Raw genomic sequence first — 16,124 nt, forward strand, 5'->3', positions numbered from 1 at the left:
CAAATGTGAGTAGATGTTACAAATATGCAAATAGAAATACAACTCTCAAACCGTAAAGGTTGCTGCTGGAGACCTTATTATTTTGATTTCCTTGTGTTTGTGCAGCAAACACCTCAGAAAGTTTAATTGTTATTTGGGTTGCAAATGCCACAAACTATCGGGCACAAAAATGACACTCATTGATCTAAAAATAATGTTGGAAGAATTACATTCATACAAGTTTTACTAGATGGATAAAGGAATGTTATTTCAATTTGTGCGAAACGCATCTTCACTGAAACTCACAAGCTGCATCAAATTATTGTATCCATGTTTATCTAATAGCCCAATATAAAAATTGTAGATTAGTCTCAGGGGGCTTTACAGCTTGTATTGAATACTACACCCTCTTTTCTTAGACCCTCGAATCGGACAAGGAACTCTCAAATAAACAAAATGGGTTTTTTCTTATATGGAAATCAACAGTTTTGCTTTTCAAATAAGAAACAGGAATCCCCACTGTTTGCATTTATCCTGGTCCTTTTAAGCCTTCATATTTTGGGAAAACACCAACACAAAACAAATTCTATTCTTATGCATGGGGTTTTAAAAGTGAGACTGGAGAACTGAGTTGAACTACTTTGCACCATATCCTCAGATTCCCACAGCATTTCTGAGGAAGTGAACTATTTTGAAAGACAATTTTTGGCATTCATGCTTCAGTAGACAGGTAAAGGTAAGAGAAGACATCGTAAAAATGTGAGATAAAATGGGTTGCCCGGATATGCCAGGTTATCACAAAAGAAAGTGACATTTACCTTGAACAACCTAAAGTTCAAGTTTCTCATTCTCTTGTAATGTTTCTATACACTTTGAGGAGCTTATTGGTTGCTCAACAAGAGTTCAGCGTTGCCTAAATTCAGTTTTCTTTGTTTTTAACATGGAGAATTAAAAGTTAAGCATGACAAAGTACGCAGTGCTACCTTGAAATCTTTGCTGCGGGTTTCCTGAAAGCAGTTGTGGAACATTGGATCATCAGAGGTATTACAGTTTTCCATTTCTAAACCATTACTTTGAGGCACTGAGTTCAATCACTCATGTTAATTAGATGTAATATCCACTCATGTTAATTAGATGTAATATCCAGTCTGGCTGGAGCCATGTCGGTTCCCACACAGCACCTATGTTAAACTTGGCAGACTGTGTTGGGAACTCGGCTAGGCTATTCAAACGCTAACTGATTGCAACAGCCCCTCAAATCCACTTTATTTTTTAACAAACACGAGGATGTGAGCTGACAGGGGATGCATAGCGCCTGTATGTGAAGAGTTTAATTTCTGCAGAAGTGCTGATAATGACTTTGCGCTCTAATCTTCAGTTGCATTCCTCAAATGTAATCCAGAATCCAAATGGACCCATGGAGAGGTTGTGAGCAGACTGTGTATTTCATTTAAAAAATGTACTTACTGATTTAGATTATGATTTAAAATGTGCTCATGAAAAGAAAGGCCTCAACATGAAGCATCAAATTGGATTCTTAAATGTTAAATCCAACTTTGTATCCTCTCGTCAAGCCAAAAGATATTTATTTTAAAAAATGCAGGAAATCGTGAGTGATAGTTGATCACCTGTGGTGCGTTCAGATTTGGAGCTAAATTCTGCTCCGTTTTTTTAGACTGAGGCATAGAATTGAAACAGATCTCCGTTGAAACTAGAGCACGGTTTGTCATGCTCAGGGACTTTTTAGTAAAGAGCTTGAGGTTAAAAAAGAAAATGTGTCATGGAGTTATCCTCTCAAACAGGATTAACACATCCCTTTAGTTATGTAAATCTTGCTTACACACAATGTCAGTGAAATGTTTTGCCAGCTTGTTAGGGCAACTTCATTTATACATGCACAATTGAGTGTGCCGTTTTTATAAGCGTGATGCAACAAACACCAGATGGTTCTAAATCAGGCATTGCACAGTAAAAGTCTGTAAAGCTAGAACAAACAACTATATTGGCTTTGATGTTTTGAATCCAACCGCTTTGATCATATTTAAAACACCATGATGCTTGCAAAAAACTAAACATACTGTATTGTGTATTGAGACCATGAACTCCTTCTGTAAATACTTCTCGCAATGAAATGTACCTGGATGCTACAGTAGCTTATTTTGATTGCAGAGGCTGATGCTCAGAATCTCATATATAGGAGAACTGATCCCAGAGGTGATGATTGGGTTGAACTCCGGGCGATTCCCAGGCTATTCCATTCTCTCTTCTCCCATATTGTGAAGGGCTGTGATAACCTCATCTCTGTAGGGCAGGCATTGTCATCTTGGAGAATGGAGATAGCTCCCAGATTGTGGAGATATAGAATAGCCACTGGCTGTGAGATCTCGTCAAGTTATTTATTTCGCATTTAGATGGCTTTCAATGGTGAAAAGCCTTGTTTTGCCAGTGATGGAGATACAGCCCCATACCATGTTACTGCCCCCACTGAAAGCTGTTACTCTATCAAAATGAAAAACAGAGCATAGCTGGAGTTGTTTTTCTGACTTGAGAGGCGTTTCAAGTGAATATTATTTGTTGGGAACTCATTTTCCAGCTTGTTTTGACATCAGTGTTGCAATGTTAACCAAAGGATAACATAATCTGTGTATTTTCCCTGTGGTTTGGATCTGTTTCAAAAGGAAATAGACTCTTATTAGGCCCATGCTTCACCCCTGCACTTGATCATTATATGGCTGGTTGTTTTTCCTACTAATTCTCATCAAAATGTGAATTAAACACACAGTAAATCCGAAAATGTTGAACTATTAACAAAGCATTCTTCCTGTCTTAACGTGAGTAATTGTGTCTCTTCAGTATTATCTGTATATCTTGCTTTTAGGTAGTTTATAGTTTGTGTGCATGTTTCCCTTAGAGTCATTATGTTGGCATTGCATTTGTCAACCAAATGGTCCAATGCTTTGCTCCGGTTGTGACTGATATGGTTATTATTCATTCACAAAGTGCAATATTACGATTGGAAGGCATAACCTGATCTTATTGTTGTGCATCCATCATGTCTACCATCACAGCAGAAGTACAAAAAACAGTTCAATGATGCAGTCTTCGAAGAAACCTGAGATCAAAACCTGTTTATGTTCTGTCTTCTGGAATCTACAAAAAGACATATCATTAAGCCACTGTTGAAATCACAGGTTGGCATGAAGCATGAATATAAGACTGCCTGAACCAGGGGTATAATCTAATCATATTTGTATCATTCTTTGCACAAAGAAACTGGAGTCAAAATGCTTTTAGCAAAATGATTTGATGTTTGAGATATGTTTTCCAGCTAACTCTAAGCTATGCACATTCTTGTTTGAAGGGGCCCTGCTTTGATTTTTTAGATTTTCACTTCCTGTAGTGGGTTTCTGTGCATGTAAATGGTCTGCAAATGCAAAAATCCCTGGGTGTTTCTCAATGTCGAGTAAAGCTGCTCCAGAGCCACTATTTCAAGCATACTACGTCATCGAGTGCCGCCGAAGGACTGTTCCAATGTCCAGCATACTTGGAATTCTACCGAGCCCGACGTACTTCGTAGCGAGAAATTTCGAGGCTGCACATGTGTAGACTCCGCGGTCTTAAAATACCCACAATGCTTTGCGCACGGACCAATTTCCCCAAATCTGTGGCGAAAAATGTAAGGCGGGGCCTCTCATATGACGCACACCTGCACACTTGCTCGCCTGTTCCACTCTCCGTTTTCCGAATGCCAGGAAGGATTCTTGCCTCGCTTCTGAAGGAGGTGACTCGGAAGACATGTGCTACCAAGCAAGCGTACTCGACATTGAGAAACACCCTGTGTGTTCCCTCAAGAGGGAGTTTCTCTCCCACACACTCTTCCCTCCTGCCTAATACGCCTCCATTGGACTCCTTTGATTACTTCCCTAACATGATGACATCACTGTGTAACATTTGCTCTTCTCTTGGCTAGCGCTGAAATGTATTGTATGTGATAGGCTAATAATAATAATAATAAAGCTTTATTTATATAGCACTTTTCATACAACACATGCAGCTCAAAGTGCTTTACAAAATGACACATCACAAGTTAAAAATAAACAACAAGAAATTCCCCTCAGATTATTTGTTAAGAACTTTACAGGTACTGTACATGCAGCAAAATATAACATGTTATCAGGTTAAAAGACAGAAGGAGGTAAAACGTATGATAATACAAATAAAATACAAATTAATAATGGTTTCTCTCTGACAGATAAGACACAAGACAACTGAATCGATGCAACAATATAAAATATAAAAGGGGCGGTCATCTCTAAGAGGTTGATCAATCACAAAAAATACTGCAAGCAAACCAATTAGAGCAAACTGGGCTCTGGTTTCAGACAGAGGGTGAAAAGAAGTGCTGCAGCACAGACAGTATGAGAAAAATAAAGAGCTTTTTGAACATTATTAAAGCATGGAAACATGTCACAGTAGAGGCACAAATTACAAATATGAACCTTAAAAAGTATATGTCCTCTGTAAGTTGTAAGATTGGATCACAGCAAAACAGGGTGGTAAGAATAGTCTTGATTATAGAAAAGACAATCTACAATGTAGACTACACATTGAGTTGACAGTCAAATAAAACCCAGAGGAGAGCTGGTATTCGAAAGACAGGGTGAAGGTGACCAGACGAGGTGCAAACAGGAAACAGAGTGATTGACAGCTCACTTCTTTATATATATAGTATACACAAAAACTAGAGAGAAATAGGAGAAGCTGGTTTGACAGAGGACAGGGTCAGGCTGAAGTGACATCCTAAATATTGACAGCTGGTGGACAGGTGTGAAATAATAGTATGAGGTGAATGAGGAGAAAGGAGAGTGGAGGATGCAGCGGCTGTGACATGAATAAATAATAAGGATGCTAGGATCAGTTTCACAGTAAAGTCAATAATACATGTGGGAGGTGTGTGGCGCAGTGGGTTGTGCGTATGTGTGGTGCAGTGGGTTGTGCGTATATGTGGCGCAGTGGGTTGTGTGTAGGTGTTCGGATCAGGGGGGTCACAGGTTCAAACCCCACTGCAGTCAGCATGTCGTTGTGTCCCTGGGCAAGACACTTCACCCCAAATTGCTCCTGTGGGGATTACCCACAGTATTGAGTATGTAAGTCGCTTTGGATAAAAGCATCTTACATGTATCATGTAATGTAATGTAATGTAATGTAATACATTGGAGAATTTCACACAGTATACAAGAACATTTTTAACATAAACTATCCGTCATGGTCAGCTCATAGCTAATTTGTTCCTCACATTTGCATCATGTTCAGGGTAATGATTTCACATCTGTCTATGAAATGGATTACTGCTTGGTATTCGATAAAATGTCAAGTTGAGATTATCATATGACCTAAATCAAGCGTGGCAGCTCTACTGCATGAAGAACTGAGCTACGAATAAATGTTTAATCTTTTCAAATGTTATCTTTTCTTTCTCTCATTCTCCATTTCTCTGACTATAAACCTGTCTCCAGTCAACAAAATGTCTTCATATGCAGATTAAAGCTGCATCTGTACAAAGGTTTGAACAAAATGAAGTGTTTTTGAAAGATGAAAGCATCCGCGTTTATTAACATGAAAGGATTTGTTCAAAAGGTAGAACTAAATTATATGACTCATGCAATCGAATTAAAACGAATAGCCATGTGCTTTTAAAGGGATTTTCATTCACATAACTTTAACTTGCCTTTTTATGACTGTGCTCTGAAGTAATTACAGTATAGGCAGAAGGCCTATTACAAATTAAGCTCCCATTATTAATAGTTTAATGAACACAATTAAATGTTGTGTGAAAGTCTGTGACACCACCAGGGTCTGAATATGTTGATGGGTTCTTCTGAGCCAAAGCACTGATCATGAATTTCTCTGTTTCCCTGTTGGGCCATGTTTTAGCCCAAAATCCAATACACATGAGGGACATGACCAAAAACAAAAAGACATCTGCATATATGACAGCAAGCTACAGTAGATATTTCAAAGGGACTGGGGTTATTGAAGGACTCTGTGCTCACACTGTGGAAAAGGAAGAACACCACAGTGTTGTTGAAGGTTAAGGGGCCATCTCCATTTCTATTTCATATGAACTCATTAAAGAAACTAACTTTTCAAAAGTGTTATGAGACAAGAAGACTTTATGCCTCAGTACTCAAATCCACAATTCCAACATTAAGTTTGACATTTCCATTTCAATGTTACATTTTGGGTGCAATCACTTTTGCCCTTCGTCATAAAACTATTCAGTGATAAAAACTATTCAGTGATAAAAACTATTCAGTGATAAAAACTATTCAGTGATAAAAACACATTCTCTTTGGACAAAATTAGATTTTCATCGTAGTTTTTTTATGTTATTTCTTATGGTGAGCATTTGAAGTAAAAATAAGCTGTGATTGATGTTGCTACAATGCATCAACATAGGGTCAAATGAGAACAGTGACATTGTAGAAATGTTAACAAATTGTTTCATCTTGTACGTAAACTTGATTCAAACAGGACACGCAATCTCTGATTCATTGCTCTCTACTCTAACCCTTTTTTATCAATTTTCTTAACCCCGCGGTCAGAAATTATTGGTAGTAATTAAGAAATATGTTCACAACATTTGCTGGTTAATGATCATATATGCATCCTTTAAGATCATTTCAGCACAGAGTGGAGTACAGCAGCATATTTACTTCAATATAAAGAATGCCAAGATTTCCATTTTCATCATGCCTTACTTCACCACCTTCTTGATTTGATCGATTTCCAAAACTCAGATGTGTCAGCTGTAATACCCTGAGTATAAGGTATATATTTATTTGTTGTTTTTTCAATGTGAAACTCATCTGGCATGCAGGGCCAGTCGTGTGCCTCACTGAGCAAATAACTCATCACAGTGAGCCTGCAAATGTTCTTTTCTAAGGTCACCTGTGAGCAAGCTTGAAAAAAAAGTGCATTTCAGAGAAGCAATGCAATTATGGTTGTGCTGATGCTTTCAGAATCTCAATTAAACAACACATGTCCTGCCCTAGTTACTGTATACCTCTAAGCTTAAAATAGTCACTATATTATGTGTTCAGCACTTTTAGTATCACAAGCAGTTCATTTCACCCTTGTGGCGCAGCTTTGTTCTCCCTCATTTATTTCTCTTTCAGTTTTTTCTTCTGGTCACCACAGGACTTCAAGCTGTTGCTGAATCCACTACTGAGGGTGTCTCAGTGGGAATTGCACAGAGAGTTTCATTGAAATGGTTGACAGATTAAATTCTCCCCCCTCATCTCATACTCTTTCCTTAATTTCTCTGATAACACCACCAACTTAGTGAGCTCCTGCAGAGGCTCTTAACAGAAGACTAACTTTAAATCAGGCCCCTTAGGATAGTTAGTCCATACATATTTGTATACATATCTGTATACTGTATAATTTTACATTCGGGATTGTTGGAAACGTCATTTTGATCTCTCTGTCTGTAAACACAAACTGAGTAAGATTGACATTAAAGTTGACTTTGACTTTGATAGTTGAAGGACTCTTGACTAATGATCATGTGGGTCAGTAAGTCCTGGTTGGCCTTAACACAGTTTGGGGAATGGGGTTGGATATTTATTTCTTGTCCTCAGTCCATTTTCCCATATTATCCAGTTTCTGTATCCAGAGGTATGTATGCCAAAAATAGGTTCTGCTTGTGTTGTCTCTCTTGTTAACAGAGTTGGGAGGGTTACTCTAAAAATGTATTCCACTACAATAGTTTCACGTACATTTTTTTAAAATCATTAACCTAATCCGAGTAGCAAAATATAAGAGAAAATAAACATGTTAAAGTAATACTACCAAGATCCACACATTATATTTGAACATATTTGAAATCTAGAGCATCAGCAGTTTATTAAAGTGAGTAATATTGACTGGACGCCCCAGGTCAAAAATATCTTGAAAGCAATTATTCCACCGAGCCTCTCAGTTTGACGCAAGCAGCAGGGACAGTGGACCTGCAGAACGAGGACATGTCATTGCTCCGAGAGAACTACTTACAGAAATGATTTCATAACAACACAATAAGTATTTTCAATCAAGAACAGGCCTTATCTCTGTTTCCAGGGAAGGGGTCAAAGCCATGAATACATGAGTACAGAGAAAGGGAGAGAAGATGTTTGCCTAAAATATTAATACAGCTATGAAAATTGGACTGAAAATAAAAGCCAACATCCCCAGCTGTTAGAAGAATGATAAAAGCTTTGCCATTTGTGGTTTGGATTACACACCAGAGGGAATACAAGAGACATTGTATACAAGTCGTGAAATGTTTACCTGCTTTGAATTTTATCAGCATAATGAATGTCAGGTGACCTGTTATTTTGGAGCAGGTGTTGTTGCACTACGCTATTTCCTAATTTTCTCAATATGATGTTATTTTCCGTTGGTTAACTGAATCACCACAGGGGGGTATAAAACTGTTAGGCAGCCTCTTGGTTGGTATTAAATATCTCTGGAGGATATTAGTTATCTAGGTGATGCGGTATAAACAGTGACAGAGTCCATGTAGGGAGGACATTTTGAGTGGATTGTTAGATAAAAAAAACTCTGGTCTTTAACCAAAAGTCAACATGTGGAGTTAATCTCAATGACGTACTTACCTTATGCACGTTAACTTAAAGTAAGTAACAAACATACTCCTTTAAACCTCAACCACAATTTATTTTTTACATACAACCAAGGATTATTGTTAAAATCCATAGCAGTTGTTTTCCCCCTTTTGAAGCATTATAGTGGTAACAAAGAATATGGTCATGTTGTGTTACATCTTTTCGTGTCCATGTACTCATTTAAATACCTGTATTGCTTGGTCTTTCCTCCATAAGCCTTTAGGGTAAGGTTGTTAAGAAACAATCAGCCGATGGAGTTTGCCCAGTTGTCATGGTGATCATTTGAATATCCTTTTTCCTGAACAATTTCTCATACAGATCTTTAGAAAAATCTCACCATGAGGTCTACTTCACTTTGATTATAATCAATCATATTGAATATATCATGTGATCTCCATTTGAAACATAACATTAGCTGAACATGATTTGTTTGGAAAAAGCCCACAACACAGGATGAAGCTAATAGAGATCAAACCCTCAGCTAATACATGCAGCTTGTGGTCATTAGGAACTGCTGTTTCCAAGGCAGAGAATGTACCTTGAATGTTAATGTAGAAATGTTACCATTGATCTAAAAATACACACAATACAGCCACAAATTAGAAATCCTTTGTTCATCCCACAGCGGGGAAATAAACAGCAAAGGTGGCAGTGCAGAGACAAAGCAGAATCAAAAGAGTATTTAATAAAGAGGTGACCACAAATTCACTTTACATGTTGAATCTGATTTGAGTTGTTGTTTAAGGCTCCATGTTTTAAGCAGAGCAATTATTTCGGCAGAGATAATGGTAAAAGTCATTTAGATAACACACATTTGACAGCAAATTGTTTAATGCATTACATTTATTTGATTTGCAGTCGTACTTGTAACAAAACAGGGATTTAATAAAGGTCACGGCCTCAGGCGTTTGAGTGCCATGTGATACTGAGAGTCTGAGAGATAAAAAGATTCTTCTTCTCACAGTAAAAAAGCTGTAATGTGGTGTGGCTCAAAGCTTCAGGTGTTTGGATTTAGAGTGAGGATCCCAAGACTTAAACTCAACTCTGTGACATGGGAATGAATTATATGCTATCATCCATCATACAGTAAGTCATCCAACTGCGTATGTCTCTTATCTCCACAGACAGAGAGACAGGGATAACAATTGTGTTTGTATAGAGCTGATATGCAGTCTGTGCTGGCATTGAGTGTATACCGCCATTCACAGAAGTTAGCCACAGTGTTAAAAAGTAGTTTTCTTTTTGTCATTTCTGAGTAATTTAAATTCAACTCTAATGATGTTTTATAACAGTCTGTATCCTTGGGCTGATGTCAAACTTCCCACCCTGCCTTCTGCCATAAACTGAATGCTTTTTGGATGATGAGTGTGGAAGCCCTGGGTGCATCAACTAAGGGTTAGCAGATTGCGGTCACACGGGGGATACATATGAGTAACTGAAGGAATCAGTTATAGATCAAGAGCATGTGGAGCTGTGCAGAGCTGAAATGGTGCCTTCACTCTGATCTAATATTTAAAGTACAGCTTCAGAGTTCTCCTTGGGAATACATATTGATTTATTTACATTCACAATTTCACTTTTGCATAGAGTGTATGTTGTGTTGACTTACAATCAGGTCCAATCAAGTTCCAGTTTCTGCCTCTCGTTATATAAATGTCATTTTAAATCATGAGGCATACTACATAGAAATGTAAAAGTTATATAATCTGATCTACCGCAACTTCACTTTATTTGACATAATTCTACTAAACATAGCCTTGTTGTGTATTCATAGCATACTAAGACACAAATAAAATATATATTGTAATCCAAAGTAACTGAAAAGTCCAGTAGCAGTAGTGCACTGGTTTAACTACCGGTACTCCAACTATCAAACAAGGCAGTATTTTGTCAATAGGCCTGTGACCTTGTTTTACCTCTGTACACATAACCCTGCAGTCAGGTCAACGTTTGTTTACCGAACTGAGCCGTATGACGTTTTTGTAAGGGCAAGGTCATAAGCTGAGAGGAAATCAACATGAGAACAGTTGCTCATCCCTCCCAAGCAATACTTCCTGTGGTAAACTCAAAATACGTTGTGCACATACTTATGAAATGAATGTTTTGTTATTGTACAGGAAACCAACTGTGCATAGTACAGTATGTGTCCCTCCCACAAGGTTGTGTGTGTGTGTATGTGTGTGTGTGTGTGTGTGTGTGTGTGTGTGTGTGTCTGTGTGTGTGTGTGTGTGTGTGTGTGTGTGTGTGTGTGCGTCCATGTGTGTGTGTGTGTGTGTGTGTGTGTGTGTGTGTGTGTGTGTGTGTGTGTGTGTGTGTGTGTGCGTGCATCTGTGTGTGTGTGCGTGCATCTGTGTGTGTGTTCGTGCATCTGTGTGTGTGTGTGTGTGTGTGTGTGTGTGTGTGTGTGTGTGTGTGTGTGTGTGTGTGTGTGTGTGTGTGTGTGTGTGTGTGTCTGCGTCCATGTGTGTGTGTCCGTTCGTGCATCTGTGTGTGTCTGTTTAGTGTGTGTTTTGGGATAGCTCGACTGACAGATTTTAAACTTACCCTGAAGACCAGCATGTTCTCTCATTTTACTCCAGGCTCTTATCTGTTCTTATTTATTTATTTATAACAAAACGATCGTCTGTGGGGTTTTTCTGTGTTTCACATAAATTAACTACATTTTGCAGGTATGTGGCAAGCTTTGGTTTATAATGTGTAATAATGAGTAACTCTCCACTGAGACGACTAACTTGTGAAAGTAATTTCTCAAAACGAACAAACAAAAAAATTCCCTTGGGCATAAGATAATTAAGAGTTCCTTTTCATTATTTCCAGACACTGGCCAAACAAGGAAACGATTAATTAAGAAAATAAGTAAACAAATCATTGCCAATTAAAATTATCACAACTTGCTCATACAGTATTATGTTTAGAAGAAAAGAAACAGAATCACCAGATAAGACAGCCATTCCTTTTCTGCTTTAAAGAGCAAGAAAGCACATTTTTTACTTGCTTAACCCTTAGATGCATAAGTGGGTCTTTTTTGACCCGGTGAGGTGGTTTTCTTGAAGTATCGTTGTAATTACATTTTTTTATCATTTCATATTCCAGCTATTCCTCAAAAAACATGTTTTGGATATCATGCCAATCAAATTTGATATTGACATTTTATACATTTTAAGAAATTGTAGTTTTTGTATTACTACCCCAAGCTTCCATAAGTGGGTCAAAAATGACCCGCATGCATTTTCTATGGAATCCTATGGGAACACTTTTTTTTCAAAATGTAAAAGAAATGTCTAAAATTATAAATAGTGAAAAATTAAATATAAAATATTTCTAGTGTGAACCAAAATATAATACTAAATATTATACAAGTGATTTTTCTTAACAAAAATGGCATAAAAACACATATTATTCTAATACGGGTCCTTTTTGACCCACTTATGGAAGAGTGTAGGGTCCAGTCACTCGTGCGTCTAAGGGTTAATTGACTTAATTACTCAAAAGAGGATTAGTGTTTCACTCCCGGCTTATCATTTTTACACCATGTGCATTTTTTTTCGATGTGTGTTCCATGTCCTCATGACCACACTGACCCTTTAAACCAAAGCATAAGAACTCTAATACAGAGAGTTGGACAAACGTGTTTAAAAATGCTGAAAAAACTTTCCAAATCGTCAATTATTTTGTCTTTCCATAAAATTGCAAAGACATTTCTTTCAGGTTTTATTGCCCTTTTGATCCATGTCGACTGATGTTCTTTATATGGGTAGGGTAATTTGATGTTATTAAAATTGTCCATCCGTTCATTACTTGCTTGTCCTCTCCATGGCTTAGTAACTAATGATATGAGTCCCCTGAGAAAACACAATTGCATTTTTAAAAGCCACAGCTCACTCTTTAGAGCTGTACATATGGATATCAGAGGACATGGAGTGTTGGACCAGAATAAATAACACAGACGATTATTTATAACAATAAAAAGCAATACATGCTGTGTGAGCTGTATGATGTACTTTTTGCTACGGATCTGTTGATCTGCAATTTGTGGTGCTGTTGAGTTGTATTTTATTTGTATTCTGAATTAGTTATTCAATTAATTGATATGAACAGGGTGGATTAAATATAAGAAAGTCACTATAAAAGCTTCCACATACGCTAAACAGCTTCCAAATTAAAAGGAAGTTTAGTTATCACCATTGTAATGTTCAACAAAGCTGAACATTACAATGTTCTTTCACTATATAATATAAATGCAGGAATGTTGTATCATAATGTATTTCTTTTATCTGGGTGTACCTAGTGAATTGGCATCCGAGCATGTATTTACAAAGATCCTGAGCAGTGTTATAGAAACTGACATTAGAATTTCTGCCATAATTAGAAAATCACTAATTTGCTTCCAGCAGTGTTGTGACACTTTGCCAGGCAAAGTGCATTAATGTCCCTACACTCTGTACCTCAACACAGAGAACAGATGCTGTAATCATAAGGAGGTAATCTTCCTTAACACCAACTTCAGTTTGAAAACTGCTTAATTATACACAGACAGATTGTAACTTGCTTCTAAGCCCCTTAAGCATCACACATGGAAATGTCGAAAAATATTTTATGTATTTCCTGATTTCTGATTTCTACTCACTATGCGACATCTCACCTTGAGTTTCTCGTTTCTCCTGCCCTTCTCAACCTTAGCTGCTCCCTCTGGAGTCTGAACACTTGTTACTCATCTTGATGAGCCATCTGCCTTCAAACGCCATAACACGTGATGATGAGAAAAACAGCAACTCAAAATCTCCTCCAGGAGCTGAAGGAAGGCCAATGTACGGTATCCATCATTAATGCTGTTATGCAGCAGAGCTTCTAATGCGCCTCCTCCCATTGCCGCCAAGTTTTCTCTGTATGTTTTTTTGTTTGTTTGATTTTTCGATTTCAATCTTGTGCAACAAGTTGGAAACCAGCAACAACAACCTCAAACACATAAATAAATCTCAATGAGGTGATTATGAAACAGGTCAATCACTTGATGAAGTCCCACTTCCTGATTGGACAGACATGGTTCAGGCCTAGACGTTTGAAAATATTCCTCGCAATCATCCTCTTGGAAAAATAAGTGCAAATAAATATTTATCAACAAATCATTTTTCAGTAAGTCATTTTAAAACCAAAAGCCACACCCCGAAATTGCCTTCCTGCAATTCCACTAAAAGCATAATATTGATGCAATGTAAAATGTTTGTTTCAAGTGAACCCACTAAAGCATTGGGGTCATTGAGGTTTTTTATATTCTTTTTTCTAATTACAGAGCCGGAGGAGGCCTATCTTTGTATAACTTGAATGAACTCGTAATTTCTCAGATTAAAGTCTGAATTTTACAAGAAAATAAAAGATTTTCCTGAAATTAATAAGTGGTACATTTAAAAAGAAATATCACAAATCACAAGAAATACATAATATCACTGACATGACCACTTTGTGTCTGTTATGCATGCAGATTTAGTAATTAGTCATGATTTTAGATCACCATATTAACATAATGACATTTCATCATTATATTATAATTATTATTTTGGCATTAATCTCAATGGACAAACACAAATATAACACCATGTTCTATTCTAATGCTGTTGCCGCTCCTGAATGACATTTGCATGTAACATTTTCTATTTATAGGTGGCAAATTGTGACCATACTCTCAGAAAATGTATGTGTACACTGTGGAACGATCTGCCCATGCACATCAGACAGGCCTCCACACTGCCTGTTTTTAAATGGCTTCTTAAAACCCACCTCTTCTCCTTAGCGTATTAACATCTTTTAGAGCGTTGCTTTTATTGCTTTTAAATTGTCTATTGTTTTTACTTGTACTTGTTTTATGGTGTGTGAGCTGTGCTGTGTTATTTTTTGTATGTTTTGTTTTGTTTATTTGACTGTACAGCACTTTGGTCTGGAGGTTTAAAGTGCTCTATAAATAAAGCTGTATTGTATTGTATTGTATTGTGTATGACTTCAAAATATCAGGGAATTATTACTTTCTTAATGCACAGCTTTATCGTATCATAACTTCACTACCCTAGCTCCATAATATATGTTTCACATTTTACTCACAATGTCCATAATACGCCTGCTGACATGCATGAGTTCTCTCAGAGCCGTGGCTCAATGACTGTACTCGTGCTCTCAGACGCACCGGCAGGCGTGCAGAGAGAAAATGGAAAAAGGATAAACTCCATGTCTCCCTAGAAATCCTTCGGCCTATATAGCAGAACTCCTCCATTGCTACACCCCAGCAAGAGCTTTAAGGTCGGCTGACCAGCTGCTGCTGGTAGTGCCCAAGACCAGGCTAAAAACCCGAGGTCACCGAGCCTTCGCAGCAGCTGGCCCTAGGCTCTGGAACACTCTGACCCTCCATGTGAGGTCGGCCCAGACCCTAGGGGTTTTTAAATCAACACTAAAGACTCACTTCTTCTCCCTGGCCTTCTAGTCAGAGCGGAGCACGACTCCTGACTTTTCCCTGTGTTTGATTTTTATATTTGCTGTTGTAATTTATTGTCTTCTGTTTGCGATTGTAGTAATGTGTTATTTATTATTTGCATGTACAGCACTTTGGTTTTTAAAATGTGCTATATAAATAAAACCTGATTTGATTTGATTTGATATAAGCCGGAGCCAGCCCATTTAGTGCTTTAAAAACAAATAAAAGGAGTTTAAAATCAATTCGGAACCTAATTGGAAGCCAGTGCAATGAGGCCAGAATTGGGGTGATGTGGTCACGCTTTTTATGGCCAGTGAGAAGAAGCGCAGCTGCGTTCTGGACTAGCTGCAGGCGTCTATAGTTGACACCTGTTGCATACCCACGTATAGAGCGTTGCAATAATCCTGTTTGATTTTTATATTTGCTGTTGTAATTTATTGTCTTCTGTTTGCTATCACAGTAAAGTGTTTTTATTGCATGTACAGCACTTTGGCTCGACCAAAAATCGTTTTTAAAATGTGCTTTCTAAATAAAACTTGATTTGATTTGATTGGATGATGGAGGAGCCTGTGATCTAAGATTTTCATCATCATAACTACACTGTAGCTTTGTTCGTATGACCAAGAAAAGCCTTGAACCTTGAACCTTGATTTGTATCTGAACGCTTCATTTATGTTTTCAATCTCTGCAAAACATTCAGCGGCAAAGCGTATTTTTATAAGTGTAGTTTCATTTGACTCTTTTTGATGAACATTTATACCATCACATGGCTGTGTCTGAATGCCTTTTTTTGTACAGCAGCCTGAGTGAAAAGCTTTTCGGACATACTGTACCAACGTTTCTTTGACACTTGTTTGGCAGCTATTTGTTGCTTCTGTCAGTCAGTACACTGCGAATGTCATAGGAAGCTCTTTACTTTGACATTGGGCAAACTTTTACCTGACACATGATTCATTTCTATTGACAGTGAAAGGCAATTTTCGCTTCAATGTAAAGGACAGTAATTACCGTTACTTCTG

The sequence above is a fragment of the Trematomus bernacchii genome, unplaced genomic scaffold (genome assembly GCF_902827165.1).
Source record: "Trematomus bernacchii unplaced genomic scaffold, fTreBer1.1, whole genome shotgun sequence".
NCBI lineage: Eukaryota > Metazoa > Chordata > Actinopteri > Perciformes > Nototheniidae > Trematomus > Trematomus bernacchii.